The following is a 17,437-nucleotide window of genomic DNA, read 5'->3' as shown; positions in this document are numbered from 1 at the left end:
TTTTGTCTGTAACTCACTATTATTTGTCTATTTGTTTTCCTGAGAAACTATTTTGTAGACAATAATATGTAAAATGATAACCATTGATAATTTCCTCCCATTTTGTCTGTAATTTGCTAAGTCCCCCCTATTATTGTTATCCTTCTTTTATTCTTTAAAATAAAAAAAAAATAAAACATAGACTTGCTTCTGTAAACAAATAAAACAACCACACTAATAATTTTGGGTCATTTGAAGAAAAAAATCTGAATAATAAAATTTTGTGGAGTTGGAGTGGGGATCTGGGGAAGAGGGAAGAAGGAAGGTAGAGGAAAAAGGACCCGAAGGTGATCACAATGTGATAGGTATTTGGACCAGTTCCTCAAGGTGAATGTAATTCTTATGTAGAATAAACATGTACTAATAATACTTAAAAGTAAGATAGTTTTTCAAAGGTAGAGAAATAAAAATTGGAATATTAAGGTACCATCCTTCATCTACTGTATTAAATTAAGAGAAAAAAATTAAGGGGGCTATTGCATGATGTTTTTTCTGGCTGCTTTCTCCAAGCAGAAAAAATATTCTTCCTCTCCCCACCCCCGTCCATGTGATAAAGTGCTAATTTTCACTTACATCTTCATTACAAAGAAATAATGAGATGATTACATTAGTATGTTTCTTTTCATTACTGATAAGCCTCCAATTTCTTTATCCAGTCAGAATTTATTAATTTTATCAGAATTCAGTTTTGAAAAAAAAATAAAAGATTTAAATTTCTGCGTGTGACATTGCTATGATAACATAGGCTTTCATTATAGTCAAAAAGTTCATTTACATTTCTGAGAGATTTAAGTTTTTGGTTTTTGCTGACAGGTTTAATTAAATATTTCTCTCCAAATTAATTTTTTCTTCTTTAGTGACTTTTCCACCAATCTTTGAATTATTGTGAATGATCTCTAAGCAACTACCTGCAGGAGTCAATATGGAGAGAAATTCTTTTCTGTGAGAAATCCCTTTAAGTGCCATTGTAATCTGTTTGAAAGTCCAGGCTTCTGTAGAGTGTTTCACTACAGAGGCTCACCTATAATGGATAAAATGTTCCCAGGCCTCCAGCTGTAAGATCTGTCCGTACTTCTGGTCTTAGTCAAGTAGAGCCATTGATGAGAACAAAAAATCTTTTCTGTGGTTGAATAAAAAGACTAGGGGAATTGCTTTTAAAATAAAGACAGAAAATAAAGAAAGGAAATGTTTTATTCCCTAGGTATTGCCATTTGAGAAGAGACCAGAATACAATTGCCAAGCTGAAGAATAGATATCATTGAAATGAGAAATCTGGGCCAGACCAGCCAGGGGCACAAGGAATTGTGGGGATTCAACCCTACCGAGTATCACTTAAAAGGGTTTTTCTAGGTGCACATACCTTAAAATGATGCTCCTAATTGTTCTTCCTTTTCTTTTTTCTCTCACAAGTCACAGAGAAAACGGGTGTAGGGGAGCCCAGCAGGGAAAGCTAGCTGCTGAGCCGTTGTGACAAGGACATGGATAAAACATTAATTGTCCTTCATTATCTTACTCTCCACACACAGGCAGATGAACACTCGGCCCAAAGAATCTGGGGAATTTTTGATTAGGAATAGTAGTCTGGCTGGTGTAGCAGTACAATCTAAAAAATTCTGCGCGGACAAGATAGGAGAAAGAAACAAAAGTGTTTGTTATTTCATCAATTCTCCAAGGTTGTAGCTTACCAGTAGGTTGAGGAAAGATGTCAGGCTCTGCTGTTCTTAGCTGGAGAAATTCAGCTCCCAGAACACATTACATTAAAGAGAAGCTGAGGGGCTGGGGATTTAGCTCGGCGGCACAGCGCCTGCCAGGCAAGCGCAAGATCGTGAGTTCGATTCCCAGTACTGGAAAAAAAGAAAAAGAAAAAAAAAAAAAATAGAAGCTGAAATGTGTACTATAATTACTTCTGGGAAACAAAATGGGATTGAACTATACTTACATCAATACCAGTAGCAAAGGAGCTTTTGCACAAACTATTATGTTTCTCTCTGTATGTCTCTCTCTCTCCTTCTGTTTCTCCTTACCCCATCTCTTTTTCTGTCTTCCCCCCTTACACACACACACACACACACACACACACACACACCTCATCACCACAAGACCCTAGGAGACCATGGATCAGGGTTCAGAACACAACAATCCTAGTAAGTCTACTTGTGAAATACAATTCCTAAAGTTGGGGAAGAACCAGGGAATGAGAATTTCCTGTTTAAAGAGAGAGGCAGAGAATCTCTTCCTCTGGTCTTCTCAGGGAGACAGAAAGAACCATCTACATTGTTCACATTCTTTTCCAAACAAAACTGCTCAGACTGCATATCTGGCCTAACTAGGTGACCTTGGAACTGGTTCTTTTAGGTTGAAAATCATGCTAGACAGCTCAACTTCGTGTGTGTATGTGTGTGTGTGTGTGTGTGTGTGTGCGTGTGTGTGTGTGAGTGAGTGTGTGTGCATTTCAGCCAGTTCACAGGTGCTTTCACACATTTTAGCTTGAGAATTGCACCATTTCCCAGGGTTAAAAATCAGAGTCTTGGGCCACTCCAGGAAGGTTAGGTATTCATGTCTGACTGTGCACCTTGGTGCTCATGTCTTGCTGTAGGGAGTGACTGAAGCTGGAGATTGATCACACATGAGGGGCAAGGCAAACCTGCCTAGAGAACAAAGAGCTCTGGAGGCAAGCATGTGAATAAGCTGCTTTGGTCCAGAAAACATCAAGTGCAGAGAAAATCCAAGCAATGTGTTGCTAGGCGAAAAGCATGTCACATGACACCAACCTACTAAATGCATAAATAAATATGCTACGGTGGTTGAGTAATTCCCTTGCTCCCATTTGGAGAGAGGGCTCCACCTGACCTCAGCTTTCTGTCTCTTATCTTTATTTCTCTATACTCTCCCCCCCCTTCCTGAACTTCAAGAGCCACGTAGGCTGTGGCATCTTGCAATTTTTCTCACTAAGCAAATTCGTTGGCCTTGCCTCTGCCAGCCCTAGTACTGCAGTCCCTCCTCACTTAGGACTCAGTCTGGATGGGGGCAGAACAATTCCTTGGCAAAGGAATTGTCGTGGAGTACAGGCTTACTACTTGCTGTGACCCTGCTTACCCCCAGGCTTTCCTGTATGTGCTTGTCAGGTTGAGGAGTCCGCTGGCCCCTGAGATGCTCACTAAACATCAGAATCATTTAGGCTATTAATAAAAATTCATGTCCCTTGATTTTGCTTTAAATTTACTAAATATGGGACTGGAAATTTATATTTCACCAAAACAAGTGTAGTCCGTAAGAAGGAGTATAGTACAATGATTAAGAGCACACACTGTGGAAAGTACTTGCTCCCTTCATTTATATTTGTGTGATGTTGGGGGAAATGACTTCATTTCCTCTGTCTCATCTGTCATGTGTGTAATAACAATCACTGTAATACCTTCCTGGTAGATAGGATTAAATCTATTAAAGTGTCTAGAATAGTGCAAGCATGCAGAAGTCTCACTAAGTGCTAGCTGTCCCATTCTATAACAAACAGCCCAGGGAACTCTTCAAAATCAAGTTTGAGATTCACAGGTCCTAAACACTGATCTTGGATTCTAAATCTGCATTTTAGAAAGCCCTGAGTTCCCATGGGTTTTGAGGGCTATATTCCCTACAATGTATTATTCTCAAACCTACATACTCTTCACCTTGTCAGTCTTTTCAATCCTTCTCTGGGGCACTGGGAGTTGTAATTGTACCCAGTGATTATCAACTCTGCAGTCAGAATGGGCAGGAAACTGAGAGCAGGAAGGCTACTGTCCACATTAGAAGAACCCATTTCCCAATGGAGAGAAAGGAACTTTGTGTGTTTGAATACCAACTATGGGACTAGAAGACCCTAATCATTTAATAGAACTCACTGCTGATGGCTTTTCCACCCTAGCCTAAGCTACTAGACTTGTTTGGCCACAGTCCATTAGAAAAGGACCCCTTTCCTTAGGAATCTGGTCTCAGGGAAATTAAGTGCCCTGGTTTTCCTGACACTATTCTTTGTCTAACACTGAAACTCTTCTGAACTTGGATTCCCTCAGTCTCAGATAGAACAAAATGGTTGGCACTCTGAGCCCTGTAGTTATAGGGTTGGATCTCTGGAAGATGAAGTAGAAATGCCTAACCTGGTTCCCAGTTTTGAGGCAGTGACTGGCCTGAAGTCTGGGCTCAGCCACAGATGTTACATCGGCTCTCCATTGCTATGTGTGGCAGAGGAAAGCTGCTTACCTCATGGCAGCCAGGAAACAATGAGAGAAGAGCAGAGAGAGAAAGGAAAGGGGCAGGGGGCACATAAAACCTTCAAATACACACCCCATTGACCTACTTCCTCCAACTGGGTCCCACGTCATAACAGCCCTTTTAGCTATGAACCCATCAATTGATGAGGTTAGCATTCTTGTGATCTACTCACATTGCTAGCCTCACTCTGAATGTTCCTGCATTTGGGATTGATCCCTCAATACCTGAGTCTTTGGAGGGTACTTCACATATTTACGATAAAGCCATATCACCCTTCAGAGGCCTGAAGCTCCGATCAAGAGAGCCACATCAGTTCAGAACACAGAGGTATAACCCACTTTCTGTTTGCAAGGCTTACAAGGAGCAGAATTACACTGAACTCCTTGTATTTTCTGTGACTTAATAGGGATCTAAGGAATTTGACAATATTGTGGGTCATGTAAAACACTCAGAACTTGTATTCTCCAGTCTGTCATGTTCTCTGATGTGAATAATAGCAAGAGCTATAAATATCCATTTTTTCCCTGGGTCTGGAGATTTATATGCTGACTGCATTTGAGTTGGAGAATGGTAAAATGGTTTGCTTTCCTATTTTCCCAGAAGGGGAAATTTGGGAGGGAGAAAATAAGAATGTAGATTTTGTAGTGTTGTTGAAATTAAAAATGTTGCCAAAGTAGTTAATCAACCTCTGAAGACAACATGAAATCCAGTCTTGGAGATATCCCTCTAACCCCAGTAGATGTGAATAATAATTTCCAAATGAAGGAAATTACTTGAAGGAAATTGCCAGAGTGGGACTGTTACAAGAGGAGGGCTTACTTAATTAAAGCACAGTTTAATTATTGCTATAACTTAAGGCAATGGTGTGCCATGCAATAAGATGGGAGTATGAGAGGTCTGAGCCTTGTTGGATGACAATTAATTTCAAATAGTTTGGGGGCGGGTGGCAAGGCATGATTAAATACAGGAGTAGGCTGGTAAACGAATCATTAGGGAAGCGCATTTTTAACTAAATGCAAATGAGCCTAGGAAGAATGGAAAAAGTCATTATAATTATCATTCTGTGATTTTTGTTTAGGCAAAAGGAAGAATGTTCTCTGGGTGAAAATGATAGCCAGAAGGCTGATTACCGTCTCGGCCTATTTGATGGGATCCCTGGTGCTCCTGGGTTCAGACCAAGAGGTAGGAAACACAGCCCAGCCGCAGGGCTGCTCATAAAGATCCTGAGCCCCATGCCTCCTAGGGCCCACACCCTCCTGGGAGCCATCATGGAGTCTGCTCTTCCCAGCCTGGTGCAGATTTGCACACCCACACCAGCCTCTTCCCTTACCTAATTTCTGGCAAAGATGTTCTTATCCTAGCATTTCTGGGTTTTTATTTATTTATTTGTTTGATTTTGTTTTTCACTTATCAACTGGGAAGAAAAAAATACTCATTTTTTTACCACCTCAAAATAAAACCATAAGATAAAATAACAAGTAAAGGCATCAGGAAAGGACGAGATCTATCCAGGCAAAGGTGAAGAAGAGACTAGGAATATAAAATACTGTTTTTCACTTAAGGGACTTGTCCAATGTGAAAGAAAAGGACAAGAATGAGGAGGAAACCCTCATTCTGTTTAGAATCACATATATGTAAGAATATATTCAGAGAATAATTCAGAGAATCCCCATACACCATTTACGCAAATTCACCAGTTGTTTTGGTGTTACCATTTGCTCCTTCTCTCTGTGTACACACTTCTCCAAAGAGCACACATACATTATTTTAGAGTAGGTAACTGTGCTTGATACTTCAATATGTACTTCCTGAGAACAAAGATAGTCTTTTAAACCATAGCTCAGTCATATATAAATATATATATGCTATATATGTAATTTAACAGATGTAACACTCTATCAAATATATATTCCCATTTTGTCAATTATTTCACTAATGAGCTTCTCTTTATTGCTTTGGCTGTGATTTCAATAATGAGATTTATATGATTTTTCCCTCCAATGTCAGGAGATAGATGAATAATATTAAATTATTATGTATCTTTATTTATCTTTAATCTGGAATTGATTCTCAGCCTTTATTTATGTTTCACACCGTTGGCGCATTAGAGAAAACAGAACAGTTAGCGGAGTACTTTTCAGTTTGGGTTTGTCTGACGTTTCAGGCTATGAATTGATGCCGAAATACCACAAAACTGATGGTGTGTGTTTCTCAGGGTATTGTATCTTGTGGCACATGGAGCCCATCTGCCCATTGTTACTGACATTAATTTTGATCATCCAGTTGTTACCCAGATTCTCCACTGCATAATTAGTACTTTCTCCTATGTCACTAATATGCATTCTGTGAGCAGACATATTCAGACCTTGTAAATAATCCTGTTTCTTATCAAAATTCCCCTTCTTTCTTTCACATTTAACAGCTATTGATTCTTAACTGAAACAAACTTTATTATGAAGCATAAAAAAACATTTAATTTCATCATTGCACATTTATCAGTTGGCAGAGAGTGACACAGTTTAAAAATCACTATTTTTAATAGATACACTGTATGAATTCTATATCTCTCTTTCCCCTTTCTACTGGTCTACTCTATTTGGTTATCTGTTATTGTTATAGAAGATTCATGGTACCTGTTTTAATCAGTGGATTGTCGTCTGGTACAGTTGTTATTTATTTGGATGCTCAAATTGTCCCAGATGACTGAGCTGTATGAATGATCTCTTCTTTCTCATCTGTCTGTCTCTTTCTATGGAGGTATGAACTCACAGTCATGAGTCATCTATTTAAATGTCCATGAGTCAATAGGTGTTTATTCTAATGTTCAAATTGTCCCAGATTCAGCTAGTGAGAACCCTTTCACAGCAGTCTTAGTGTTTAAATATTCAGATTGCTTATAGGCCTTTTACTAGACAATGCTAGGAAATGCACAAAATTTTAACATATTTAAAATATTGAGTTTGTACTGATATCTCCAAGTCCAATTCAGTCGACTCCCATAGGGTCCTCCTTACCCTCCGTCCATTCTCCATTTCCACATCTCTTCCATATGAGAATTCTGGCTCCCAGTGACATCATCACATTTACTCCTTTGTGTCCTACAATACACATATAATAGTGTAAGAATTTCTATTCTTGTGCTGGGGATATAGCTCAGTAGCATAGATCCTGCCTGGTAAGTGTGAGGTCATGAGTTTGATTACTAGTACCAAAAAAAAAAAAAAATAATAAATTTCTATTCCTATATTGCTATATGAAAAAATACAAACCTCTAGGAAATTCAGACATGTTTTTAAAATCTGTTTCTCCCTCCTTTACCCAGGGTTTATAATCAAAGCGTTTTGTTAAAAAATTCCTTCAGTATTTTCAATTTTATACTTTAGTGTGGCTTTGCATTTGTAATATCTTGGTATCATTTGTTCCTACTTTAGGATTTTTTCCTCATGCTTTTTTTCATTTTTAATTTGTTGACATGCTTTCAAAAGCCAGACCTACATAAAAAAGATTTACTTATGAACATTTCGCTCCTTCCTTTGGCTTGCTACCCCATTTCTCTCATCCCTAGTAGATAACAATTTCCTTGTTTCATGGTTTATTTATATGTGAATTTGTATGTACTGGTTTGTGTGTGCATGTGCACATTTGCAAAACTAACCAGATTAATGTGTGTTTTCTTATTTTTCCTGTGCACACAAAAAGGTAATGTACTATATACATTCATTTGCATTTTGATTTTTTAAATTAACAAAATATATTGGAAAACATTCTCTATCAGTTTATGAAGCGCTTCCTTTATTTTTTCTCTTAGTGACATGATACCCCATTATGTGTATTTACCATAGAATTTGACCAGTTCTCTATACTTGGGCATTTAAGTATTTGCGAATAATTTGCAAATATAGATAATGAATAATTTTGTATTTCTCTATTTTTGCATCGTTTTAGTAGTATATTTTGAGTAAGTTGGTGGATGTGAGGCTGCTAGATTGTTTGAAAGGTAAATGTATACATAGTTTTGTTATATATTGCCTAATTCTCCTGTTTCGATTTTCCACTTTGTGTTTCCACCAGCACCATATGAAAGAATGAACCTCTCATGCCATAGCTTTGCCAAAGGAAGATATTTGATAAACTTTGAATTTTTGTCTATTTGGTAGGTGAGAAATGGTATATCAGTATGGTTCTGACTTTTGCTTATCTTACAATAAGGAAATTTGAATATATTGTCATATATTCAAGAGATATCTTTGTTGTATGAATTATTTGCTATATCTTTTTATGTTTTCAACTGATTTTTTCTTTTTACTCTTAAATTTTTGAAAATTTATAGATACTAACTCTATCTGTTATATATGTTGCAAATATGTACTGTGTATAATTTGTCTTCTGACTTTGCTGCTTTTGTGTTTTTGGCAATCAAAAAACTAATGTAGTGAAATTTATCACTCTCTTTACATCTGGGATGTTGAGCATAATTTTTTTTTTTTTTTTTTTTTTGGTTTTTCTCTGGAACCAGGAACCGAACTCACGACTTTGCACTTGCCAGGCAGGCGCTTTGCCGCTGAGCTAAATCCCCAGCCCCTTGAGCATAATTTGAAAGCCTTCCCCTAAGTCCATATTCTACAGAAATAAATTATTGCTTTTTTCTCATACTTGGTTTTGTTTCATTTCTTACATTTATGTATGTATGTATGCATGTATGTATGTATGTATTTATTCATTTGGTACCGGGAATCAAACTCAGGACCTTGCGCTTTCCAAGCAGGTGCTGTGAGCTGTACCACTGAGCTATAGCCCTGGCCCTCATTTCCCACACTTAGATCTTTGATCAGTGTGTGCACGCATATGCACATGAATAAGGAATGTAATTTCATTCTTTTACGAATGGCTGTCCAGTGGTAGCAATATCATTTGTTTAAGAATCCATCTTTGCTTTAGTAATTTGGAAAGAACCTTTTGTTGTATTTTAGACTGTCATATGAAGTTACTTTCTAGACTTTTTATCCTATTGCACTGATCTATTTATATGCCAATACCACCCTGCTTTAATTATAGAGGTTTTATAGTATGTTTTATCACTCGGTGAGTCTGATTATACTTAGCACATCCTTTTCAGTGTTTTCCTAGTTATTCTTGCATATTTATCGTTTTATATGAACTTCAACACTGCTTGCCTGCCTCCAGGAAGAAAGCTTCTTTATATTCTTATTGTGATTACATTATACCTATAAATGAACTCAGAAGTCATATATTAATGATGTTGCAATGTCTAGTCCAAGAACAAGGAAGGCCTTCTGCAGAGGATGTTTTCAAGTCTTCACAAGTCTGAATCTGACTGAATTAACATGCTGTTGTTGAAACTAGAGGGAAATGCTAGAGGAAATTACAATTAACATGTGTACACTCACATCCTACTCTCACTCAGATGCAAGTTCACATGACACACAGGAGAGTGTAGGAGCCCTTAATTAACTGTGGAGGTATAAACCTTTAACTTTCCTTCCAAAATGAAATAAAAGTAACACAACAGCTTAGCAGTATGCAAGAGATATGATTTGGAGATCTCATTAAAAGCACAGGAAGCTTCTCTGTTTTATAAACACTGACCCCAGATAGGGGAAAGTTTTCAAAAAGGCTACTGAGATCAGAGCTAAATTGTTGAAGACCATGCAAAGACCACGTGGAGATCACAAATTTTAATTTACTATCATATATAAAAACTTACAATATAGGTGACACAAACACCCCCTTGTTCATTAGAATTTCTTCTTCACACTTGTGCTATGACTCATAAGAGGAATTTTAAAAGCACTTTTTAAAATTTACATTTGACATCACTATCACTCATTAATGTTTCATTGCTGAGCTTGTGTCCATTCTGTGGATTGTTACAGCCAGTTGAGAGGGTCAGGGAGACCATGTGGGCCTCATGGTGCCAGGAGACAGAGGTTCCAAGGCCAATAACTTTGCCTCCTATAGATCGTCAAACACAAAAGGATCCTATGCATAAAGGTCATTGTTTCAAAGGATAGAGAAATTAACCGTAAAGAAGTGAGTTCCCAAGATGTTAGAAAACCAGTCACTCAAAGAATGTTCTAAGAACCCTGTGACATCTGGAAAGCTGTGGACATATGGCTTTGAATTCATCCTTCAAATATGAATTGCATTCATTTCTCCCCTCAAATGTGATTTCCCAGGCAACTGCTTCACTCACTTGTGTCTCATGAAACTACTTGTTATCTGTACTTTTCTCCACTTTTTCTTTGCTCTGTACCCAGGGGCTTACACATTGCTTCCAGAGTCAGATATATGGATTTAAATCCCATCTTTGTTATGTCCTAGCTGTGCACCACAATGAGGAACTTACATTTCTTGCACCTCCAGGTCCTTGATTGTAAAATGGGGATGATATTGATAATGACTCCATTGGTTATTGTGGTGATTAAATTAGCAAACATAGATAGAGAGTAGTCTCAACTCTTGTACATATGAATGATGAAGTCGGATGTAAATAACTGTGCTTATTGTTTAAACTTCTGCTTGTTATTTTTAACTGCCAGTTACACAAATAATTTTAAAAAATATTGAAAACCGAGGAAAAGAATCAGTAACTCCATAAAGCAAAATAATCGCTTCTGTTGTAATTCTATTTCATCCAGGAGATGAAATGACAACTTCAACCCTCCAGAAAGCCATGGATCTTCTTTTTTGTTATTTTATGGAAAAAAAGCAAAAAAAAATTTCATGACAAAATAATAGGAAAATAATGATAGTAAATATATCGCATGCTGTTATCTTTAAAGTAGTTGCTCAGGGTACAAGATATGGGCATAACCTAAATTCCTATCAACAAAGGAATGGATTATAAAGATGTGATATTTTTATACAGTGGAGTACTACTCAGCCATAAAGAAGGATAACTTGAGACTTTTATAGGTAAGTGGATGCAACTTGAGGCCTACTCATAAGTGAAATAAATCAGACTCACATGAGTAAACATCGTATTGTTTTTCTGGTATGAGAATTTGAAAGAGTAAATAAGGTCTAAAATGTCTAATAGGTATTGTGAAATGGGAAGAAATTGTTCAAAAGTAAAAAGGAGCTAGGATAGGTAAAAAGGGAAAGTACAGTGAGGAAAAGGGAAAAAATGTAAGTCATTTATACTATTAGAGTCTCTTAGTTGATGAAAAAGGAAGGTTGATGCTAATATTGATTGGAGAAAAAAATTGATTCTATTTATTCTCTTTCTTTTTTTTTTTTTTTTTGTCTTTTTGAGACTCACTGTGCAGTTCAGGCTGGCCTTGAGCTCACTTTGGAGCCCAGGCTGGTCTCGAACTCACAACGATCCTACTGCCTCAGCCTCCCGAGTGCTGGGATTATAAGCATGTGCCACCATGCTTGGCCTATTTATTCTTTTTAAAAATGTTTTTAAATTCTGCTTACATTATTTTATACTTTTACATTGTATTTTATGCTATAAAATACTCTTCACTTTAGTATTTTTAATGACTACATGATAATTTCATTAAGATGGATTATTATTTACTTACTGGTTGGTCTATCAATAAATATTTAGGTGATTTCAATTTTTTTCTGTAAGGAGTATTTCTTCAATACCAGTATATTGCACAGTGTTACTTCATCCATATATTGGATTGTTTCTTTAGAATATGCCTAGAGAAGTGAGATCTCTGAGTCAAGGAATAGCAACATTTCATGGCTCTTAATACATGTTATAAACTGTTTTCCTAAAAGGATTATTTTAATATGCAATGTCACCACAATAGATCATTTTGAGTAAATATTTGTAATAAGAAAGGGATTTTTAAATTCTTAAGTGTTTGAAACAATGCATTACTAAGAGCACCATGGCTTGAAATATTAGATTGCACCTACCCTTCTGGTTATATTTCTCACTTTTATCTTGGTTATTTGTTCACTTAGTCTGTTTGCAAGAGAGACCATCCCATGTCCATTCTCCTCTTACTCACTGGTAGTGGAATTTCTGAGTTTTAGGCTGGTCTGGGTGAATCACAATGTGAGGCTCTGCACCTATGTGAGGCTCAGTGAATATATTTTGGTGAATGGCATGTGTATTAGTTGTCTATTGCTGTGTAATACTACTGCAGCAATAACAGCTCAGAAATATATATTTATCTCATGGGTCCTGTAGGTCATGAGTCCAGACCCAAGTTAACTCAGTTCTCTGTTTTGACATCACATATAGACCTCCAGTCAAGGTAACAGTCAAGGTTGAGTCTTACCTGTGGCTTGCCTGAAAGGATCTACTTTCAAGATCACATGAGTGTTGGCAGAATTCAGGTCCCTATAGATGGCCAGCCTGAGGGCCCCAAGACTTTGCTGTCTGTTGGCAAGAAGCCACCTTCAGTTTCTTGTCAGTTGTCCTCGCATATGTTAGCTTATTTCTTCAGTGCCAGTAAGGAAGAGTGTCACTAGAGAATGACCATGAGACAAAGCAATATTCTTGCATAACATTATCATGGAAATCATGTCCCATCATCTTTGTTAGAAATACGTTACTTGTCTTGGCCATGCTCAAATGGAGGAGGCAAGAAATAGGGATACATGGGAACTACGTTAGGGTTCATCTACCACAAAAGGAGAAGCAAAAATTACATGACTACCTTCTGAAACTTGTCCTTAAAACAGCAGTGAGTGCTTTTTCTTTACTTGCTTGCATATACATTTGGTGGCTAGAACTCCAGCAACAGTTTTATCATGAGGTGATAACCTCCACATCAGGACTGGCAAAATAATAGAGCTTGAGAGTTGTAATGGTTGATACATTATGTTAACTTGTGAAGTTTAAAAGTTTAATTAAGTAACTCAGCAGCTCTACATACTAGAATTTTCAGGCCATGTCCTGCAGTTACTATTTATGCTTCAGGATGTTGTAATGGTTGATTCATGGTGTCATTTTGAGAAGTTTAGAATTTTAACTAAGTGACTCAGCAGAGAGCCAGGGTCTTTACCTTATAAACATCCTGATCCAGTGCAAGAGGAGGGCACAGAGATGGCAGGAGTGCTACACCCACCCTAGGGTGAGTAGCCTGATTACAATATAATGGAGGAAAAGAGTCTTGCTCTCCCCCTTTTTGCTCTTGCTTTTGCTGTCTTACACTACCATGAACTGTTGCCCCTCTGCCATGCCATTCTACCTTGGGGCCAGCAGATTATGGACTGAAGCCTCCACAAACTGTGAGCTAAATAAAACTTTCCTTTCTTAATTTTTTGCATCAGGTATTTTGTCTCAGCAATGAGAGAAAAGTAACACAGAATTTTATGGAGTGAGGTCATTGCTGGGACTACACCTGACCATGTGGCTCAAGAACCTTTGGAAATGGCTTGTGGGAAGAGATTGGAAAGGTTCAGAGATGTCACCTGAAAAAGTAGAGCTGGAATGCCTTAGGTTGTTCTGTATGGCAGATTCTGGTCAGAGCTCAGAAGACCAGAAAACCAGTAAAGAATAGGCTCAAGAGGTTTCTGCTGGGAAGAAGGACTGCGTTGGCTGCTGGGCTCCAGATCATGTATGTTATTGCTTGGCAGAAAGTTTGTCTGCATTTTGCTCACTTTCAGAGACTTTGCCTGAGACTGAGATTAAGGGCAGTGGACTAACTAATCTTGCAGAAGAAATTTCAAGACAGTTGAATGTTGGGGTTGTAGCATGACTATTGTTGGGGGCTTTTAGCCAGATTTATGTTGAGAATCAACAGCAGAAATCCCAGAAGAATTATTTAAAATATTGTGTGTTTGCTCAGAAAGGAAGTTCCAGTAAGGCTGTGAACTACAACAGTAGGACAGAGGAGCTCTTGACTGCTGAAAAGGAATAAGAGAATATAAAAGATGTTCTGAGGACATCACAAGAAGTAGCAAATCTCCTCCCTTTACAGCCTCAAAACTGCAAAAGTGAAAGATTGCTTTGAGGAGAAAGCCACAGAGCACCATGTTCCAGGATGGTAGGTGCCACACTGTGTTCCAGAAAGGTGGCAGCACAGAAAATTTGTTGCTCAGAAATGGATTCAGAGTGCTCAGTGATCCAGGCACTTGAACCCTGCAGCTAAGAGAGAGGAAAGCCTGACTACTGCTCCAGCTGGCAGCAGACCTTGATGTCACCCACATGGGGCTGGTTTTAGGCACACACAGATTACATGAGTGGAGGGATTAAGAAGTCTTCCACCCCAATTTCGGAAGGCTAGGCAATGTGCCCCTGGGAGGTTAGTGTATGAAGCTATGAGGGTGAAGCCAAAGGTGTAGTGGAAACCCCAGAAATTTGGAAAAGCCAGGAACATGGATCATCTAAGGAAAGCTGCAAGGAGGGAGCAAAGCCGGCCCAAGAGAGAAGTCAGGGATGCTACAACCACCAGAAGTACCCAAGCCCTTTTGAGCTCACAACTTGCCACAGACAGTCTCAGATGATGCACATGGAACTACAAGACTTAATGTTTGCCCTGCTGGATTTTGACTTGTTTTGGTTCCATTTTTTTTGTATCACTCTGTTTGTAACTTTAAGAAGAAAAATGTTTATCTTTTTCCATTGAATGTTGGAGGTGTTACTTCTCACTTGTACAAGGGCTTACAGCTAAGAGCTTGCCTTACATCTCAGAGGAGATTTGAGACTTGGACTTTTCAGCAATACTGAAACTGTTAGGACTTGGGGCAACTCTTAGAGATGGACTAAATGTCTTTTGCATAAAGGGATATGCATGGGTCTTTGGGGGGGATCAGGGGAAAAATGTTATGGTTCTAGTGTAATATAATATTGATAGACTTAATACTGGTTCTTAAGGATTGTTAAACCTATGTTACAATGTTCAAGTTGTGAAATGATAAGAATAAGATGCCTTCGTGTCTGGAGTCCAATTTAAAGAAATGTGTCTGGTTGCCAAGTTGACAAAGGGTGGAGTGTAATGGTTGATACATTGTATCAATTTGAGAAGTTTAGAAGCTTAATTAAGTAACTCAGCAGTTCTGCATCCTAAGGTGCAGAGGACATGTCCTGGGGCAGCTGTTTACACTCAAGGATATTGTAATGGTGTATTCATTGTGTAATCTTGACAAGTTTAACTCAGTGGCTCAGCAGGGGGCCAAAGTCCTCACTTTGTAAACATCCTGAGCCTGTGTAAGAGGAGGGCATGGAGATGGTATGCATGCTATATCCACCCTAGGATGAGTAGCCTGCTTACAACAGAAAGGAGGAAAAGAGTCTTGCTCGCTCTAATTTTGCTCTTGTTGCTTTTGCTGTCTTCCACTGCCATGAAGTGTTACCCCTCTGCCTTGGAGCCATCTGACTATGGACTGAAACCTCCACAAACTGTGAGCTAAATAAACCTTTCCTTCCTTAATTTTGGACATTGGGTATTTTTTCTCAGCAATGAGTGAAAAGTAACTAACACAGAAGTCCTATAATATCTGGACTATACGTCCTTGTTATTTTGGATTTCCACCCTTTGAAACCAAGCTTCATCCTAATGGAGATATTATTTATTGTGTTAGTTTTAGTCACTCTATATTTTTATGAAATTATTTGAGCTCCTATTATCATGTACTCTTATATAGTCCAAGTTTATATATTAAAGTCTCTGCACCTGATATAGTATTATATGTATTACTTCTTTTGTTCATTATATTTTTTCCAGATTTATCTACTATAGCTTTTTAATTACCTAGTATATTAGTTAGGTTTCTCTAGAGGAACAGAATCAATACAAAATATATGTATAATTATATAAAAGGATTTATTAGGTAGGCTTAGAAAATCAGAGGCAGTGACTGTGGGATAACAGGCTGAGAAATGAAAATGGCTGCCAGTGTACTGGAGAGCTGGAAGATCCAGTAGTAGTAGTTGAAGGTCAAATGGATGTAAAGTCACCATAGAGTCACTCGTGTGACTGCATTGCAAGGCTGAAGTCTCTGCATTGGAAGGCAAAAAAAAAAAAAAAAAAAAAAAAAAAAAAAAAAAAAAAAAAAAAAAAAGAAAAAAGGAAACCAATGTGCAAAGGCAAACGTGAAGCCTTGAGCTCTTCCAAGAAAAAAATACTTCCTTCTTTCCCTTTTTAGTCTGTCCAAGGTGTAAGCCTATTGGTTGGTGCCTCCATGCGGGTGTGGGTCTCTCCTTGTTCTGCTGGCTTACATGTCAATCATCCACAGACACACCCAGAATTTACTAATCTGCTAGTCATTCTTACCCAAGTTGGCATATTAGAGTAGACCTCCAAAATTCGCAGCTACATTCCTACAACATCCATAAATTGTGAATATCCATGAATTTCAGGTATGGCCAGAAAAAAATGCCTATAAATGCCTATTTTTATAGTCTAAATCCTAAATATGCGATGTCTCCTGAAGTTATGTAATTTAATTTAATAAAATACTATATAAATAAAACTTAGAAAGTATACAGCATTTCAATGACATCTTAGGGATCTTAGGGCTTTAAGAAGAACAAAATCAATTAACACTCGAGATAGCTATAGGAGGTACACCAATCTATCATTATGCAGAAGCTGGTGCATCCATTGGACATGGGTAACAGAGAAGCAGCCAATCAACAGAAGGAGAATCAAATAACACTGTTGGATTGGCTACTTGCAAACCTCCCACAAAAAAAAAATTGTTTCTGGAGAATTGTGGGAGTTTCCCCACAATAATTATTAGTTAGGATCTAAGGAAAAATCTGCCAAGGACGGAGGCTGTGAACTTCGATCAGCAACTTTGCAGGGGAATACTGTCCTTTCTGCTAGTTGATATGTTACAATTATTAATCACACCTACCATGTGATTTACTTTTAATGTATATTCGAATGAGTGCAGTAGAGTCAAGGAGCACATTGCACTGAGTGAGGATAGCAGAAATAGAGCAATGACTGGATCAGAGTTGAGCTCAAATTCTTTTTACAACATAGAAGCTATGAAGACTTGAACAAATTCTTCCTCTGAGATACTCAGCATGCCCATGTGCAGAATGGAATCATCTCAGTTTGAAATCTTATAGAGATTGGAGAGTGTATATAATAGAACCTGAGACATATTTTCTCAGTCTCTTTGTTTTCTCTCCTTGGCCTCCTCCTCATCTTGGCTATAGAATACTGAGGAGGCAATTCTTACTAACATCTCAAGTGAGCTATCT

The 17,437-nt window shown here is 37.9% G+C and overlaps 1 long non-coding RNA gene across 2 annotated transcripts in view; it reads left to right on the top strand.

The window, feature by feature from the left end:
• The window catches only part of LOC106150064, a 51,396-nt gene extending 37,744 nt beyond the window's left edge, over nucleotides 1-13,652 (top strand). Inside the window, exons 3-4 of one of the 2 annotated variants that reach the window (XR_001236640.1) lie at nucleotides 5,369-5,472; nucleotides 13,552-13,652. This is a non-coding gene — a long non-coding RNA (uncharacterized LOC106150064). Of the gene's footprint in view, nucleotides 1-5,368; nucleotides 5,473-8,361; nucleotides 8,437-13,551 lie in introns of those variants that run through there. The other variant, XR_001236639.1, reaches the window with a different exon arrangement.
• The last annotated feature ends 3,785 nt before the right edge of the window (nucleotides 13,653-17,437 follow it).

Source organism: Chinchilla lanigera, unplaced genomic scaffold (assembly GCF_000276665.1).
Source record: "Chinchilla lanigera isolate Chin_1 unplaced genomic scaffold, ChiLan1.0 scaffold00062, whole genome shotgun sequence".
NCBI classification, from domain to species: domain Eukaryota; kingdom Metazoa; phylum Chordata; class Mammalia; order Rodentia; family Chinchillidae; genus Chinchilla; species Chinchilla lanigera.
The sequence above is the reverse complement of the archived record's forward strand: the minus strand, read 5'-3'. Positions and strand labels throughout refer to the sequence as shown.